Below are 17,207 nucleotides of genomic sequence, written 5' to 3'. Positions count from 1 at the left end.
TTCAATAAAACTAATTTATCATAGTGTGAGCGTATTTGTGCTCCGCAGGTACGCGATACATTGTTGGTGATCCAAAACTTTTGGACTGGACAGTAGGGAAAGTACTACCTCAATAAAACCATTATTAAATAATTCACCTTATTTATTTATAAAAGTTTGAGGGCAACCGTGTAGTTAAAAACTTTAAGTTAAAATTATTATATTGCTAATACAAGTTTAAGCGATTATACTTTTTACTGTAGACGCTATTTTATCCATAAGCCAGGTTATATCACATATATATATATATATATATATATATATATATATATATATATATATCAGATTGCTATAACCCGGGAAAAAATGATCAAACCTGACCATGCCTGATCATACCTGTCCATGCTTGTTCATGTCTGATCCAGCCTGATGTATGGGATTAAATTTAAAATCTTAATTATAATTAAATATAACTTACTTAGTTATATTTGTATATATGTAACGTAGTTATAATTGTATATAATACGTATATATAATTTCATATAACTATAGTTCAATAATTAATAAATTAGATATAAAATTTAGTTGTCTAAAAATCTATCATGTATAAGATATAAAATTTCGTTGACCAAGAATCTATAGATATATCACGTGTAAGATTTTTATTATTTGAAGTTCATACGAAACTTAAAATCAAGCTCTTAGGTAAACGGGTAGCGGGTTAAACTTTCGAGCGCAAGGTCCACGGTTAAAATCCTGCACACGCCCAAATTTTTATTTTTTATTTTTATTTTTCTAGAAATAATTATATATAATTGTACCTGATCAGATTTGAACGTGCCTGACCAGAAATAGTCATTTTTCATGTCAGAGCAGGCCTGAAGACTCATGTCTGTTCATGTCTGATCAGGTCTGATCATTTTTTCCCGGGAAAAAATCTAGTAATAAAAAAAGTGGGGATCAAGTTTGAGGATTGTGCATGCCAACTACCTTAAATTTGTGCGAATAATTAATTTCTAGTTAATCATAACAAATGAGTAATTATATTACATGCCAGTACATAATAAATTGATTTAATTATTTTAAAGCACTCTTGTACTAAACAATAATTTGATGATTGAATTAACAGAGTTACTCTTGCAAACATTCGCTAATAATTAACTGAGCGTGGGCGTCTATAGAGCTATACTAAATATTCATTGTATGAAGTACATAGTTATATTTGCATTTTATTAAATGCTATTATGAAATTTTTATTTTAAACAATGTATAATTTATGTTTTATATGTAGTTTATATTGATTAATTCTAATAATTCTTATTGTTTACTTTGCTCTTATTAAAAAAAATGATTTAATCCATGCTAAGAGTATATCTATATATTAGTCGATTTAAATTATCTTAAATCATTTCAAATTATTTCGAATCATTTTATATCATTTTTCCCTATCAGGGTGCCTTGGATTTATGTATCGACAATTGAATTTCTATATTTTATATAATGGAAAATTTTCAATAGGCTATTTTTTACGATCTATGTCGTAGAATTATTTGTGTGAGTGAGTGTAGTACAAAAAAATTAATCAATTACTTAAATATACTTACGTATAATTTGATTTCAGTGATGCAATTAACTGGCTAGGTAATTATAAACGAAGGAAGTTAATGGAATGGGGTTGGCTTTGACTAAAGAAAGATTGTGAAAGTGGAAATAAAGCTAAAAAATTATACCTTTGGTTAATTATTTTACTATTGAACAAAGTGTGAGCTCTCGGTATACATATTAAAGAAGTTTCCGAAACAATAGAAAAAGAATTCGAAAAAAAAAAAAAAAAATTTTTTCGCGAGCTTTATGTATTGTTTAATAGTAGTTGGTATATACGGTACACACATATATACATACTGCAGTCAACAGCATGGCAACGATAATAAAACACGGTAATAACCTCCTGGCAATGGGGTCTACTCTTGAGAATAGAATTTACTGGTTGAAAGTGAGTTTCCACTGACGGAAATAAAGCTGTATCGAATTTTTTTTTATTTAGACTTTCACACGCACAGCGTGACCTGAAATGTTTTTAAAAAATCTCTTAAGCCCTAGCAAAGTCAGTTATACCGAAAAAATATCCGAAACATACCTGATATTTAATTATAATTTCATTATGTTTTATATATATTTCTAGAAGTATACGCAAATTATACTCATCCACACTAATCATTTAGATATGTTTTTGAACCATTTATATCGAAGTTATACTAAGATAAAAAAAATTCTGTAAATCGGCTGATCCTGCGGGCTTGCCTCGAAACCCGAAAGAGCTTGAATACGTAATTTTCAATATTTTTAAATTGACAATACCTTTTATTACATTGATGATTTCAAATTTGAAATAGGTACGTCTTATATCGAACTTGAAAAATTCAAGACATCAAAAATATTTAGTAAACAAACGTTTTTAAAATGTTCATTCACAATTACGTTCAAAAAGTCAAAGTAATCAGGGAGAGATCAATGACAGTGATTAAAATAAGGTTTGCAATGACTTTCGACTAAAATTAGAACATAAATACATTGAGTATCCTAGAAAAATGTTAAAAAAGGTGTTTTGTCAATTTTTTTGTTGGTAATATTGTTGTAAATACAGAACGAATTGCATCACATATGGTGATCGAGAAAGACCATAAAGACGTAGAGCTGGTATAATTTTGAACTCATTTGAGTATATTATATTATGATTTATCCAGGAAAATCATTTTTTTCTTAATTTATAGTCATATATTCTGAGGTTAATTGATGACAATTTAAAAACCTAGAAAATAGTAACTGAATCAAAAAAAATATTTTAGCCATAAGTGGCTAGGGAATCCATGTTTTTAGTAGAGTCTGAACAGTTTACGTTAGGTGGCTCGACAATCAAAACTGTGCACTAATTATCATGTAAATAAGAAAATGTAGCTAAAAATATATGGATAGTCTTGATTAAGTAAAACGATTCACTCAATGATGAATGTATATCTATATAGTATTAAAATTGAGTCGTTTCGAATCATTTTGGATCGTTTTAAATTTGCCGCTAAGAAAATTGCAAATTTTCAAAAATTTGGGAAGTTATTGGTTTCGGTCCGATTTTCAAAAATCGAATTTCTAACAGACTTTGACGTTTTCAGATTCTAGAAAGCTATTCTGACTAATTTCAAGATGATATCCGAGTGTATGTATGTACGTACGTACGTATGTATGTATGTAAATATCTATAACTTTTGAACAGATGAACCGATTTCGATAGGCAAGATGTCATTCAACGCGGCTTGTCGATATCTAGAAGCTGAAAAAAATTGAGCTTGATCAGTAGGGCTCGTTCAGAGATATTCAAAAAATAAACTTTGTTCAAAAATGTTTTTTTCCAATAACTTGTAATGTGCTCGATGGATTGATTCTAAAATCAACTGGGCTCTGAAGCTTCATAAGCCGCGTCGAATGCCACCTCAACCATCAAAATCGGATCATTCGTTCAAGAGAAACCGTTGTCGAAAGAATTAAAAAAAAAAAATTTTTTAGTATTTTGGAAATTTCTCAAAAACAACTGGATAAATCAATTTCAAAATCTGATCAGTTGTAGAACTCAATAAAACGCGTCGATTGCCACCTTAAACGTCTCAATCAGTTTATTCGTTCGAGAGATATCGTTTGAGAAAAAATGGTACAAAACGTACTTTTCGAAAACAAAAGTATACAAAAGTATTTTCGAGCTCGAAGAGCCGAAAACGGCAGGAAATTTTGGGGATGGCCCGCAGGCTCAACTGACAGACCGATTTTTTTTTGATCAGGGAGATCAATATTTAATTAATATTTATTTTACTACATTTATAAAACATATTAAAATGATTTTTATTGTTGAAATTTGAGGTTCAAAACCAGGCTCAATTTTAAAGGTATGATGGAGTTGTTGACCTCAAAATTCGAATTTACTGCGAACGAGGTTACCGGTTTAATTATATCTATGAAATGTAAAAAATCGCAATATTTATAAAGTTTTTTCTACTATTTTTCATAATAGAATGATAAAATAACATTTAAAATTCATTTTTATAAATAAAAGATCATAAGTAGATCTTGAAAGTACATTCTTAGAGTTATAAAATTATTGTATAAATAAGGTCAATTTCGATAGTATTTAAATTGTTATGACTCATTCAATTGAATAATATTTTTATTATGACAAAATTAATTTTTTTTTGTTTTTTTATTCAAGAGTTTAAAAAAAAGCCAACGAGCTACGATGAAAAGTATTGAGTGCAGGCGCTTGTCAAAGTGACTTTAATTATTTATATACGAAGTATTGAAAAACTATGGTTTTGTTATAATGAATATTTTATTTATTTATCTAAATAATAATTTTAGTTTATTCAAACTTAGTAAGTTCTTCATAACCTAATCATGGTTTATGTAATTTGAGGGTCAGAAACTGTGACCTGAAAAATTCTGAATGTCAGAAACTGGGTCTCTGAATGTCAATTTTGAAAATGTCAGTTTAATTTATTAATTAAAGGTGTTATAGGTTCAACCCATTTATAATTTTTGGTAACTTCAGTGTTAGGTATGAGCCAGAGTGTGTTGGAGTTGCCTCACTGACAATTCCACCAACACATCCGGGATAAAACCTAATATTAATCGGTGTCTATTAAACTTTAAGTTTGATAAAGATCATAAGTTGATGATTTGGCGCGGCAAATTACACATTTTAACCCACGATATCTATTAATTGACCAGTTATTAGGTTGATAATTAAGTGTACACGAGTCAGGTAACAACTAAAAATAACGGTTTGTGTGTCATCATCTTGCATATACGTACAACATCAATTCTTGTTTTAGACTTTTGACTTTGAACAAGATTATTGGGAAAATATCGGTGATTGGAAGATTTTGTCGTGGGATCTTTCGTCCGTAGTCGTTTTGTCACAGGGGTCAAATGTCGGAGAACCAAAACGGACCCTTAGCTTAAATTATTATTTTTTAAACGTTTCGTCGTCAATATCTTTTGAACCGATCAATCGATTTTGAGGTTCAATGCGGCAATTGGTGCATTTTATTGAGTTCTAGAGTTGGTTTGACAATTTGTTTAAAAATTACATATTTTTACGCCTACCATTTCAATCACTAATAATTTTATTAATTAATAAAGACACTGTCTAACTGTAGTGATATAGCAAGTAAAAATATTCACAAGGTAAACATTTTCAATACCAAGAAATAATTCAATACCGAAAATTTTTTTTAACGGAAGTAAAGAATATTTACACCGGCGGCGGTGTTATTTTGCACCGCTTTCGGTGTTGAAATTTAACATGGGAAATTTCAACACCTACACCGCCTAAACTTAAAATAAAAAAAACTTAAAATATCGGTATAAACAAATTCACTAGGGTTATTAATAAGGATAAAATCCATCAAAATCTTCATTACGGACCGAAAATAGAGATTCCGAATCTAAAATTGAGTTATTGACAAATGTATTAAACATTTATAATTCATATTCGGCGCAATACATTGAACATTCGTTACTAAAAATACAGATGTTTAATTTTAAAATCCAGTGAGAGCCAAATTCCCAAGAGCTAATATTATAGGTATTTTTACACTCGATGATGGATTATACATCTAATGCCATTCTTATTTCATCAATATACATTGTATAAAAAAAATTTTCATTTAATTTTGTTTTTTTCTTTTAGATAAATTTAGAATGAATTAAACATTAATTACACATCTACACGGAAAAAAATAATCGGTAGCGTCTACCGAAAAATAATTGGTAACAGTTACCGATTTTAATCGGTACCAGCTATTGATTATTTCGGTAGCGGTTACCGATTATTTCGGTTCTACTGAACAGTTTCAGAAATTTTTTTTTTTTACATTTAATTACTATAAATCTGATATATATGTGCATTTTTGACCCTACGTATGACACCTGAGGTAAAATGGACCAGCTGAAAATTACTAAAAATTATCTTTTCATTTTTTTATCGTCAACTAAAAAATAAATTAATATATTTCCGCATTTTGGACCCTACATATGACACATGGGGCAAAATGGACCAGCTGAAACTCTCGGACGCATACACACACACACTTTCGGGCGCACGCACACACATTCGCACACTTTCGGACGTGCACACACACACACTCGGACGCACACACACATATTCGCACACACAATGATACTGAAAAAATCGGTAACTACTACCGAAATAAACGGTAACAGCTACTGAAAAAAAATCGGTCACCGCTACCGATTTTTTCAGTAGCGGTTACCGAATATTAATCGGTAGCGTCTACCGATCATTTTTTTCCGTGCAGGCATAAACACAAATAATTATGATTACTTAAAAGTCTAGAAGTTCAGTGGCCTTTAGTAAAGTGCACTATAAAAATATATACCAGTCGCTAGATATTGTAAGAATTTGTCCTAATAAAGAATATATTCTCAATTCTGTTGAAAGCCACATTAGTTTTGGACTCTAGCTTATATAAAAACAAATACTCTGTACCAGATACAATATTAATGATAAAAAAGGCCATTCGGCAGCCGAAATAGAAGTAGATTTCTCGTGATATATTTATTATTGAACTGCTAAAAGTTTTAACAATAGTAAGCACCATTGAAAATTCATGATATAATGTTTGAATCATAATAGTTTCAATAAATTATTAACTTGAACGGTATGTATTCTGAGTTCCATTTAGATAAAGTCACAGTAGTGTGATTTGGAACTTGTTTTATCAGTTAGAAGCTTCAATCAACGAAATTAATCTTCAACGTATCATTCAAAAGATATTGAAAGTTAAAGCTGTAAATAGTATGTTTCATAGTTAGGATACTAAGATAATCTTTATGTGGCGAGGGCAGTGTTTTCAGCACGAGTCGTAGTATCGTGTACTGAAATCATTGCGCTTGCCATGTGAAGACTATCTGAGTGTCCTACTATGCATTATATTTTTTTCAACGATTGTCTGATTTACGCGATTAATGACAATCTGCGAAGCGCAGTCTGTAGCTGTTTAGCGACACGATGCACCCACGAAATTACAACGGACCATTGACTCTAAAATTCAGAATTCATAATTAATTGATTAAAAATTCACTCGGACGTTTTAATTATTAATTCAAATATTCATTAATAGAAAAAATACAAGAACCAGCACGCAGAACAGCAATCTACATATGATGAATTAAAGTAACCATATTTAGTGTACTAGCTGTTCAACATACATTTTGACAAAAAAAATTTAAGTCGCTCAGCGAGTTCTTCTGATGTTTAATAGATGAAGCTCAGTTGAAAATCTTGAAACATGCTGTTAAATCTCACTCTTATACACAATAAATCTTACTTATTACACTTTGCGTAATGTCGGTGGAAAACAAGGAAATCTACTTTGACTTTACTGAATGTCTTTGCACTTGTCGATAAACAGACGTTTAGAGATTGCAACGCAGATGTCAAAAAGCGCGCAAATCAGGTTTGCAGTAAAAGAATTGTTTTTCACAGTTCTTTCAAAAATTTCCGATCAATCAACGTTTTGATGTCTTAGGAAGTTATTCTGAATATTTTCAGAATGATGACTGCGTGTGTGGGTGGGTGTGTGAATGTATGTAAAATATTCATAACTTTTTAATTCATCATTCGATTTCGATGGTTTTGGTGGAAATTGGAAGAGCCTGCTAGCCATCAAATTTCCTGGAAATTTTACATCAATCGATCAAATAGACTCGGAGATGTATAAAATAAACAAAATATTCTTTGAGTATCTCCAAAAATTTCTAAAAGACGACTCGATTGATTCCAAAATCTAAACAGCTCTAAAACTTAATGAAACGCGTTAAACAGTGCAACAGCCATCGTCATTCAATAATTCGTTTAAATGATATCGTTGTCAAAAAAATTTTAAACAGTTTTTTTCTAATAAATTCAAATTCGCTGAACCGAGTGATTCAAAATATTTTGTATCATCAAAGACTAGAAAACTGCGTCAAATGCTGCCTTAAACTTCAAAATCGGTTTAGTAGTTCGTAAGATATCGGCAATGAGAAATCGAAAAAATAACAAATTACTTCATTTTTCCCGGATAAGATATAATGTAGTTCATAATACCTTCCAAAATTGAAACCACATTTTTGTTTGTATTGCTTTTGATGATTGCTACACAAATTATAGCATTGAGTTCGTTAGTTTAAATAATTTCTAAATTTTTGAAAATTCACTGATTCTGACATTTTTCACATGTTTCATATATTGACGGTTTGGATTGATTGAGCTCATGTAACTCTTCGTCTTGATCATTCCTAATAATTTCTGTCTCAAAATATTGAATTTATAAAGCATATTCGTGACGTCCGAATAGAGAGGTGGAGAGACAAAGTGACGAGACAACCGACGCCATAACAGACGCTGTTAATTTAATTAAACACACGGAGAAAACGAGTCTCGAAAATATAGTAATAATTACAATATTTTAGTAAAATTTACTAACAGAAATGAATAAATACATTTTATTTTGTAATTATTCCAAAACGTTTTGCAGATTTTAAAAATTCCTATACGTAATAGATTTTTTACTATCATGATTGAATTTTTTTTAAACAGAGTTGTAAATTTTATTACATTAATTTTTAATAAATACAATACAACGGAAAGTATATTTTACAAAGCAATATAGTAAATATTACATTTCTGAGATTTGATAAATTATTGAACGGAATATAAATTTTGCTATTCATGAAATAAAATTTACTACGTGTATTATGAATTTTATGATGGGCATAAGAAATACTACTACATAGTATACAAAAATTACTAAACGTTTAGTAATTTTGTACTATGTTGAAACCATATCGTTGTAACCCGGCGTGCGCTCCACTCAGTTCTGCCCAAACGGCTTTGGAATAGTGTGTACTGTTAACCTGTCTTCAGGAAGCATAACCTATAAAATTGTATAGTGATTATTTGAGTGAAGGTGAAATATATATGCATGTGCTTGTGATTAAGAAAAGTGAAAATGGAACTGCCGGTTATAGACGCTCCTTTGGAATCTAACAGCATCTTAATATTTATTATATTATTATATATAATCATAATTAATGTCTTTTCCTACAAATACACAACATATTGTACTATGACAATAACTTTTTAAATTAAATGTTTTGTTATAACAATAATAGCAAATTGAATCATTTATTTATCCTTTATAGACTCACTGAATTTTTTATGATGAATAATTTTTAAATTAGATAAATAGTTATAAATCTAGTTAACACTAAATTGTTAACTAGTGTACAGTCAACGATGCTCGAATCAATGATTTCAAATTAATTAATTATACTTTAAAAATGTAATTGTTTATAAATCTTTATAATAGTCACATATATATATTTGTTTATAAGTATGAAAAGATTCATGTATTAAGATAAAAAAATGCATTATGTATTTATTAATAATTTGTATAAATATATTATTTTTTACAATCAGTTAATTTTAATTCTTACTTTTCAAATTACGGAAGCTTATTGTAATTATTAATTGCAATTATTCCTAAGCAGGTTTTGTACTATTCCATATTTGCGATGTATATTTTACTAAAGAGTATAGTAAATATTCCAATATTCGTACTTTAAATATTACTAAACGATTTACAATTATTCCTAAGCAGGTTTTGTACTATTCCATATTTGGGATGTATATTTTACTAAACAGTATAGTAAATATTCCAATATTCGTACTTTCAAAATTACTAAACGACTTACAATTATTACTAATGAGGTTTTATACTATTTCATATTTGAGATGTATATTTTACTAAGCAGTATAGTAAATATTCCTTTATCCGTATTGTAAAAATTACTAACCACGATAAGTAAAATATACTAATGTGATTAATAATATTTCCTATATTTTCAATAGCGGTTCAACATTACAATCTAAATATAGTAATTTTTACCCATATTTTTTAGTAAAAATTACTATATTTTTTTCTCCGTGCTTGTAAATGCATCAACAATAATGTTTTCGAGCTCAAGGAGTTTCAAAAGAGCGAAAAGTTTCAGGGCTGGCCACAGGTCAACCAGTTTTAAAATTTTTCTGAAATTTAAAAAACTTTAAACACCCACAATTTTTGAACTAACTGACCGATTCAGCTCATCTTCTGACGACCTAGAATTTACCCAAAAATAAAAAAAGTATGCTTCATTCACATCCGTTTGGGATTGAAGTCGCTATCGTGTCCACAAGCCAGATTATATTTCGTGTTTATATATATATATATATATATATATATATATATATATATATATATATATTATTGAGGAGGACCCAAAAAAACTAACTATTTTTTTGTTCGAGTCTTATGAAAATTTGTTAGCTTACGATGTTTTGGGAAGCCTCTCCAAAAATCATGGTGCTCGATAAAAAATTTTCAAGAGGTCGCTCACGAATTTTGAAAATGTCAAAAATTATCGAAATTTGAATTTTTTATTACAAATTTTTTTCTTTCTCATGGCAGTAATAGTTCATACTTGCGAAATCATGAAGACGCAAAAAATTTAAGCCCAAAATTCGAATATTTAAACCTCGCTCAAGAATTTTGAATGTTTCCGAGTGCTGTCTTTTGAACGTTTTCGAGCGACCCTTGAATATTAATAATAAAGCTTCTCGATTTTTTCACTATCAATTTGCATTACAATGAATAAAATATAACCCGAGAAATAGAAATAATAAGATATTTACGTACTTTTTTTATTTCTTAATTCGATTTTTAGGTTTTTTCGCTTATTCAAAACTTACCAAATTTTATTTTGAATATTTTTAAATTTCATGTGTGACCTCTTGAAAATTTTTTATCGAGCTGATTTTTGGAAAGGCTTCTTAAATGTCTTATTCGTAAGCCAACGAATTTCCATAAAAGACTCGAAAACAAAAATAGTCGGTTTTTTTGGGCCACCCTAATATATATCTATGTATTTTGTCATGGACGGAAAGAAATAAAATTTTTGTAAACATACTAACACATTCAAGAAGATTTTAGTACGAACATTCAACAGAGCACAGCTAGTATGGGACGAATAAGACATTTATTTTGATTCCTGAAATAGGTCTTAACCTATTTAGATATTTCTGTTGCCAATCGAAACGGCTTTCAAGGGCTTGACTTCTCTCGTACTGTTTTCAACCAGCGTATGATTAAATAATTTTATTGTCAAAAAAACTAATTATTGGACCTAAAGTTTTTTCTCTGATAAAATATAAATATCGATAATAAATTTATAAAATATACTAGAATTATTCTGTAATTTTTGAAATTCGAAATATCCCGAATCTTCCCGCTGTTTTCGAGTTCTTTGAGGAATAGTTACCATCGCGTACGCAAAAGTAACTCAGTAACTTTTTAATTATATGCTTTAGTATAATTCCTATATTTTTCAACAAAAAAAAAAAAAATAAACATTCAATTTGTTATTTACTTTTATAAAAGTACGTACTCTAAACTTGAACTCTCAATGGATCAGAGAGCTACCATTTTTTTATGGTTGTTCGTCATCTACGCTATAATTTAACGTACAAACAAAGTTCGAATTTTCAAATAACCTCTAATCTTAAAAATTATGTTTTTCAAAGTTATTTATTTGGAATTTCAAATATTTTTGCATGTGTCAATAATTAATTTTTCCAACAGTCAATAGGGTGAAGTACTTCATAAATTAAAAAAAAATGATCTCCATCTAAAGTAACAATTGGGGTGTACTTTTTGTTTATTAGTGATGTATATGGGTCATTCCACTTAATGAAGATATTTTTATGGGGCAACCCTCGTCGATTCGGTTCAAACTTTGCGGAGCCGTTCTATATATTCAAAAAAAAAAATTCTCTACAAATTTCGAGCCCTTAAAATTGAGCTGTTTCAAAGTTATGATTTTTTGAATATTTAAAAAATTTTTGTTTTCAACTTTTTCATTAATTTTTTTTAAGCAGAAGAATTTTTGTAAAAAATGAGCACTTAACAGTTTTTTGTACATTGAGAGAAAAAATCAATAAAATTAACTATAAAATTCTAGTAAAATAACGCTTCAACTATTTAGTCATAATATCTACAATAATCGATTATAGTTATTATATCAATCGGAAAATAGTCCAGATAAATATTTTTTAGTATAATCAGTCATATCAAATGTTGACGTAACTAATTTAAAAAGGTTTATGAAATAAAAATTTTATTATTTTCATAACTTAATTCTAGTAGCTTTATTTACTATAAGTATTTTATTGAAAAGCATCAAAATTTAAGTATTGTTGAACATAAAGTAATAATTATTGGTAATATTGAATATTCGTTAATGTTATTGCTTTCATATAATTGATACAACTTTAGTGTATGAGTCAGGTAAATTATATATTTGTGATCAAGTGAACAAAAATTTTAGTTATCACGATTAGAAGATTATATTCATAGTATCTATAACTTTTATTCTGTTCTAAGTTAATATTTAAACCAACTAGTAATATTAAATTAAATGGATGAAAAAAAATTAGTCTTGTTGTCGCGTAAAGTTATTATATCGAGTCATTCATGCACAATACAAAATTACAAAAATGTTGAGCATCAAAATAGGTATTTGATACTCAGTCGTACAACAGGGGAGTATTGGTACTAGAGTCGCCCTCAAGTTTAGAATATAATGCTTCTGAAATAAGTTTCTTAACAGGGACACCTCAGAAGGTAGGCGCTATCTAGTGGCGAGCACCGAACTATTCCCATTGCCGTTGTCTAGTACCGACGACTCCTTCATTCTCTGTTTATATTTTTTCTCCCAAGAAATTTTTCACTCGGTTTAATCAATTTTTTTTCTTAGTTGGAGCATACGAAAATTCTTACGTTAAAAAAATAGTACTTATTCCGAGAAATTTAAGTTCTTTTTGTCAATTCAACAAATATTTTTTTGATCCAAAAAATTTTCGATAAAGTAAATAATTCAGTTTAATTCGCGAATAATTTTTGCAGAAAGCACAGCTAAAGAAATCATTAGATTTTTGTTAAATTAGATTGAACAAGATATCAACAAGTATTCATTGTTGATTTAAATTAAATATGAAGTTAAAGACTTTATTTTGTACCGCTTAGATACAATTTTAATATTTTGACCTTAAAATTTTTTACTACAATAAGTACATACTCACTGCACTGTTTTTACAGATGAAATCCGTCATTCGGCGGATATAATAATCAAAGACAACAATTTTCGATCCAGTTTAATGCGACACAAAAGAATTTTCATCCGTTTTTCACGAAAATTGTGATTTTTTTTCCAAACAATTAATTTTAAAAACTTGTAACTGTTGTATTATAAGGCTTAAAAATAATTGGATAACATTATTTGATGGATAATAAAATCATCTACAAAAAAGTTCCTAAATTTTTGTTTTGTTACATACAACAAAATTTTCGTATGGAACTAAAAAAAAAAATATCGATTTTGTTTTTCACAGTCTAATTTCACTATCTATGTTTTTCTCAATTTATCTATAAATTGTCTTATTGAGAAGGTTTGCATGTTTTAGGTTTCCACTATATTAAATTGGTGTTAATACCGTACGATGGACGGTGTGGCTCAATAAGTTATAGATCAAATTGAACGGAATATAGTATAGTGCCGGATAGCTCAACTGGTAGAGCACTCGGCGCGATACCGACATGGTCTGGGTTCGATTCCCAGTTCGGGCTATCTATATTTTTCTCAATTTATCTATAAATTGTCTTATTGAGAAGGTTTGCATGTTTTAGGTTTCCACTATATTAAATTGGCACAGTATAATATATGGAGAAGAGAGGGGCAAAACGGGGTACTTAAGGAAATAGTAAGTTTTTAGGAACTTAAATACGTTAAATAAACTTTTTTTTTTTTAATATTTGTAGTAAAAAAAAAAAATTTTCAGCTGCCGTGAAAAAAAAATTAGTATCAATTCCGACGATTTAAATAAGTATTAAATCACTAAATAAATAACTCGTGCAAACGCCAATTTTTGTTCAAATGAATCATTGTAAAATAATTTAAGCAACAACCGAGTTGTAGTTCTTTTTTGCATTTTTATAGTTAATATAGTTATGAGCAATCATTAGTTTACTTATAATAATTGTAATCAAACAATTCATAATGCTACATTGTTTTGTTTCATTAATACCAATTCGTTTAGTTAAATTAACTATAAAGTTATAGTGCAATAAAGCTTTCACTAGAAAATTTTAGTTTTAGCAATTAACTCGATAGTTAGAAAAATTATTTAATATTAACTATGAATCAACACTTACCATTGAAACAATTTTTTAGTTACTTGAACTAACAAAAAAGTTGCTGTAATTACTTAAAATTTATGTAATTTTAACTACATTTCAGTAGTTGCGATAAAAAATTTTAATCACTATCAAATTTTAGTAGTATCAATAAATTTTATTATGTTTCAGAAATTAATGAATAGTTAATATTACTATCAATAATAGTATTAGGAATTAATTTTAAATAGTTGAAGCTTTTTAGTTAACATGACTATTGACTTTTTTCTGAGTGTATCTGCATCAATGACAGTTCTGACATTGTAATTAAGTTTTATAAAAATTTGTGTGAATAATAAATAGTATTTATAGTTATTGTTTAATTATAAATTGCAAATCATATAAGTTACGCGTAAACTAATAGTTGATCACACCATTGGCCCTAAATTAATTTGACTTTAACTGACAGCTGACACTGAAACTAATTTTTAATGCAGGTAATCACGAAAAAAAATAGTGTGTAACACGGGACGAAACATGACTTCAGACTGCAGCTGTTGCCAGCTTTTGCCAACGGCTCAGGCAGCCTACTTCACTCTCGTCTGATAAAGTTTTGTTTCATCTCTTGCCATACAATGTACTATTTCAGTTTGATAAAACTATAAAATCAATGACTTGTATTTACATAATTATTGAATTTGTTGAAAAAAAAAAATATGCACATTGTGGAAATTACTTATTTTGTGGGAAAAAGTCTCAGCTTTCAGAAAAAAATATCAAATTAGATGTATCAAGCACCGCAAGTCATAAAAATTGTTTTTTCTGCTTTAATCGAATTTTAAAGGGTCTTTTGTAACTTGAAATAAAAAATGGACATTTTTATTGGAAAGCTGAGAATTTTTTCCACAAACAATTGTTATGTGTTCATTTTGAAAAAAATTTTTCTGCTTCAAAAAAATTAATCAAAAACTTTTAAAATATCCAAAAAATCATAACTTTGAAACAGCGTCCTATTGAGAGCTCAAATTTTCAGAGAATTTTTTATAATATATAGAACGGCTCCACAAAGTTTGAACCAAATCGACGAGGCTCACCCTGTAAAAATAACTTTATTTGGTGGAATGACCCATATATATTCTATTCATGTAAAATATTTACATTGAAATAATAAAATGTAAAGTAAATAATTAATTCTACTCTTTAGCAGCTCAATACACTAAACTATTGATAAAAAACTGGTTGTTGTAGAATAATTTTCAGTTTTTGTCCATAATGACAATTATTCTCATCGAAGATCATAATACTTGCCATATAATTTGCAATGATTATGATTGCGAGATAGCAACTACTGCCACCACAATATTGTGGAAAATATCATCAAGTGATTGTAATATATGTCATGGGATATAATAATAGATATCATTTTTGTTATATACTAATTTAGCAAGCGGGATGATTACTATTGCCGTCGAGTGTTTTAATTATTAACATATTTTATTGTCAACATAATATAAGAATAGTAGATATCGTAAGAAAAATATTGATTGTATCACCATGAGATGATAATCATTAGCAACGAATTATGGTATAAAATTCTCAGCATATGTGGGAATATATATGTATATATATATATATATAGAGGATAATATATTCGTAAATTGTCATGTAGCAAAATGAATAATAATATAAAATGAAATCCATTTCTATTTCAGCTACCGAATGGCCTTTTTGAATGTTGAAATTTTGTTTTTTAATTTAAAAGTTTTAAGTTTTTAAATATTAAGTACATTACTGCTCATATTTTACTGTCAGAACTAAATTTTATGATTCACATGATAAACGACGACACTTTACATAATTCACGAACACATTTACATCCGACATAAAAATTACATTCTATAGTATAATTCATTTTTTTTTTTTTTTTTTTTTTAATAATAACAATTATCATTATCAAATGACATTTTCGATAATAAGGGATTATTTAATATTAATCTATACTTCTATATAATCTGTCGGCTCGGTCTGAACATTTAGCTTCATTACCAAATTTTGTGTCAAATATTCGTTTTAGGACGCCTTGATCTCAATTATGTAAATTTTGCATTTTTCTTTGTCTGTCTGCCTTTCTCTCTGCATATCTGACTGTCTGTCTGTGAGTATGTTCTCTTATAACTTAAAAACGGCTTGACCGATTATAGTAAAAAATCATAGGTATCTAAAAAGCATGAGATTGCGCAAATGATGGGCTGTCTATCATATGTATAAATGATATTGTAACGATGAAAAAAATTGATTTCATAAATCGGTACTTTTATTTTTTTTTTTCAAATAAACATTTTAATGAAATACTCCGGATTTTCTCATAATTAAATTATAGATGGAACTTATACGTCGCGCGCAACTGCATGCTGCGTCTTTCTCTATTGCACTGAATAGTATGCTGAATGTTTCTGAGTGAAATAGCCAAGAGAACCAGTAAGCATCCGCAGCAACGTAACCCACCTCTAATCTACTCACCTCCAAGCAGCTGCAGCGAAAACCGGGAAATGTCCGAATGTCTTGTCCAGCCAACACCGATCATCGTGATCATCGTCAACTTGTATAACTTCAGAATAATTGTCAAATAAATTAGCAGAAGAAGTAAGTCCTGACATTTTTTAATGCTAATTTTCAGAACATACACACTCCTCTTCTTCATATTCGTGCTCGGCACCAAATAACGTGGTCACAGTTACCCGAGTAAAGGACTTCAGTGTCTTGACTCAAAATTAAGGGACTGAGACATATGTTTTGTCTGTCTGGACGTAACACTATACGACCGCGTTTGCAATAAAATAATTTTTATTTTAATGTATATTTCTATTAGAAATAGATCGGTGTGACTACTTGTACCGTTTTACCTGTTTA

General features: G+C 28.8%; 2 protein-coding genes across 4 annotated transcripts in view; one reads left to right on the top strand and one right to left on the bottom strand.

Moving 5' to 3' along the window:
* The window catches only part of LOC103573709 (dual specificity calcium/calmodulin-dependent 3',5'-cyclic nucleotide phosphodiesterase 1), a 139,295-nt gene that overhangs the window by 1,418 nt on the left and 120,670 nt on the right, over positions 1 to 17,207 (top strand). For 2 of the 3 annotated variants that reach the window (XM_053737319.1, XM_014440558.1), the window contains exon 2: positions 16,678 to 16,940. The exons of the other annotated variant lie outside the window; for it this stretch is intronic. The gene's annotated coding sequence lies outside the window, so the exon portion shown is untranslated. The remainder of the gene's footprint in view (positions 1 to 16,677; positions 16,941 to 17,207) is intronic. 3 annotated transcript variants of the gene reach the window in all.
* LOC103568949 (uncharacterized) overlaps positions 1 to 17,207 on the bottom strand; it is a 224,059-nt gene that overhangs the window by 199,241 nt on the left and 7,611 nt on the right. The gene's annotated exons all lie outside the window — the stretch shown is intronic.

Source organism: Microplitis demolitor, chromosome 3, assembly GCF_026212275.2.
Source record: "Microplitis demolitor isolate Queensland-Clemson2020A chromosome 3, iyMicDemo2.1a, whole genome shotgun sequence".
Taxonomy (NCBI): Eukaryota; Metazoa; Arthropoda; class Insecta; order Hymenoptera; family Braconidae; genus Microplitis; species Microplitis demolitor.
Note: the sequence above shows the minus strand (reverse complement) of the source record. Positions and strands in the feature narration are given on the sequence as shown.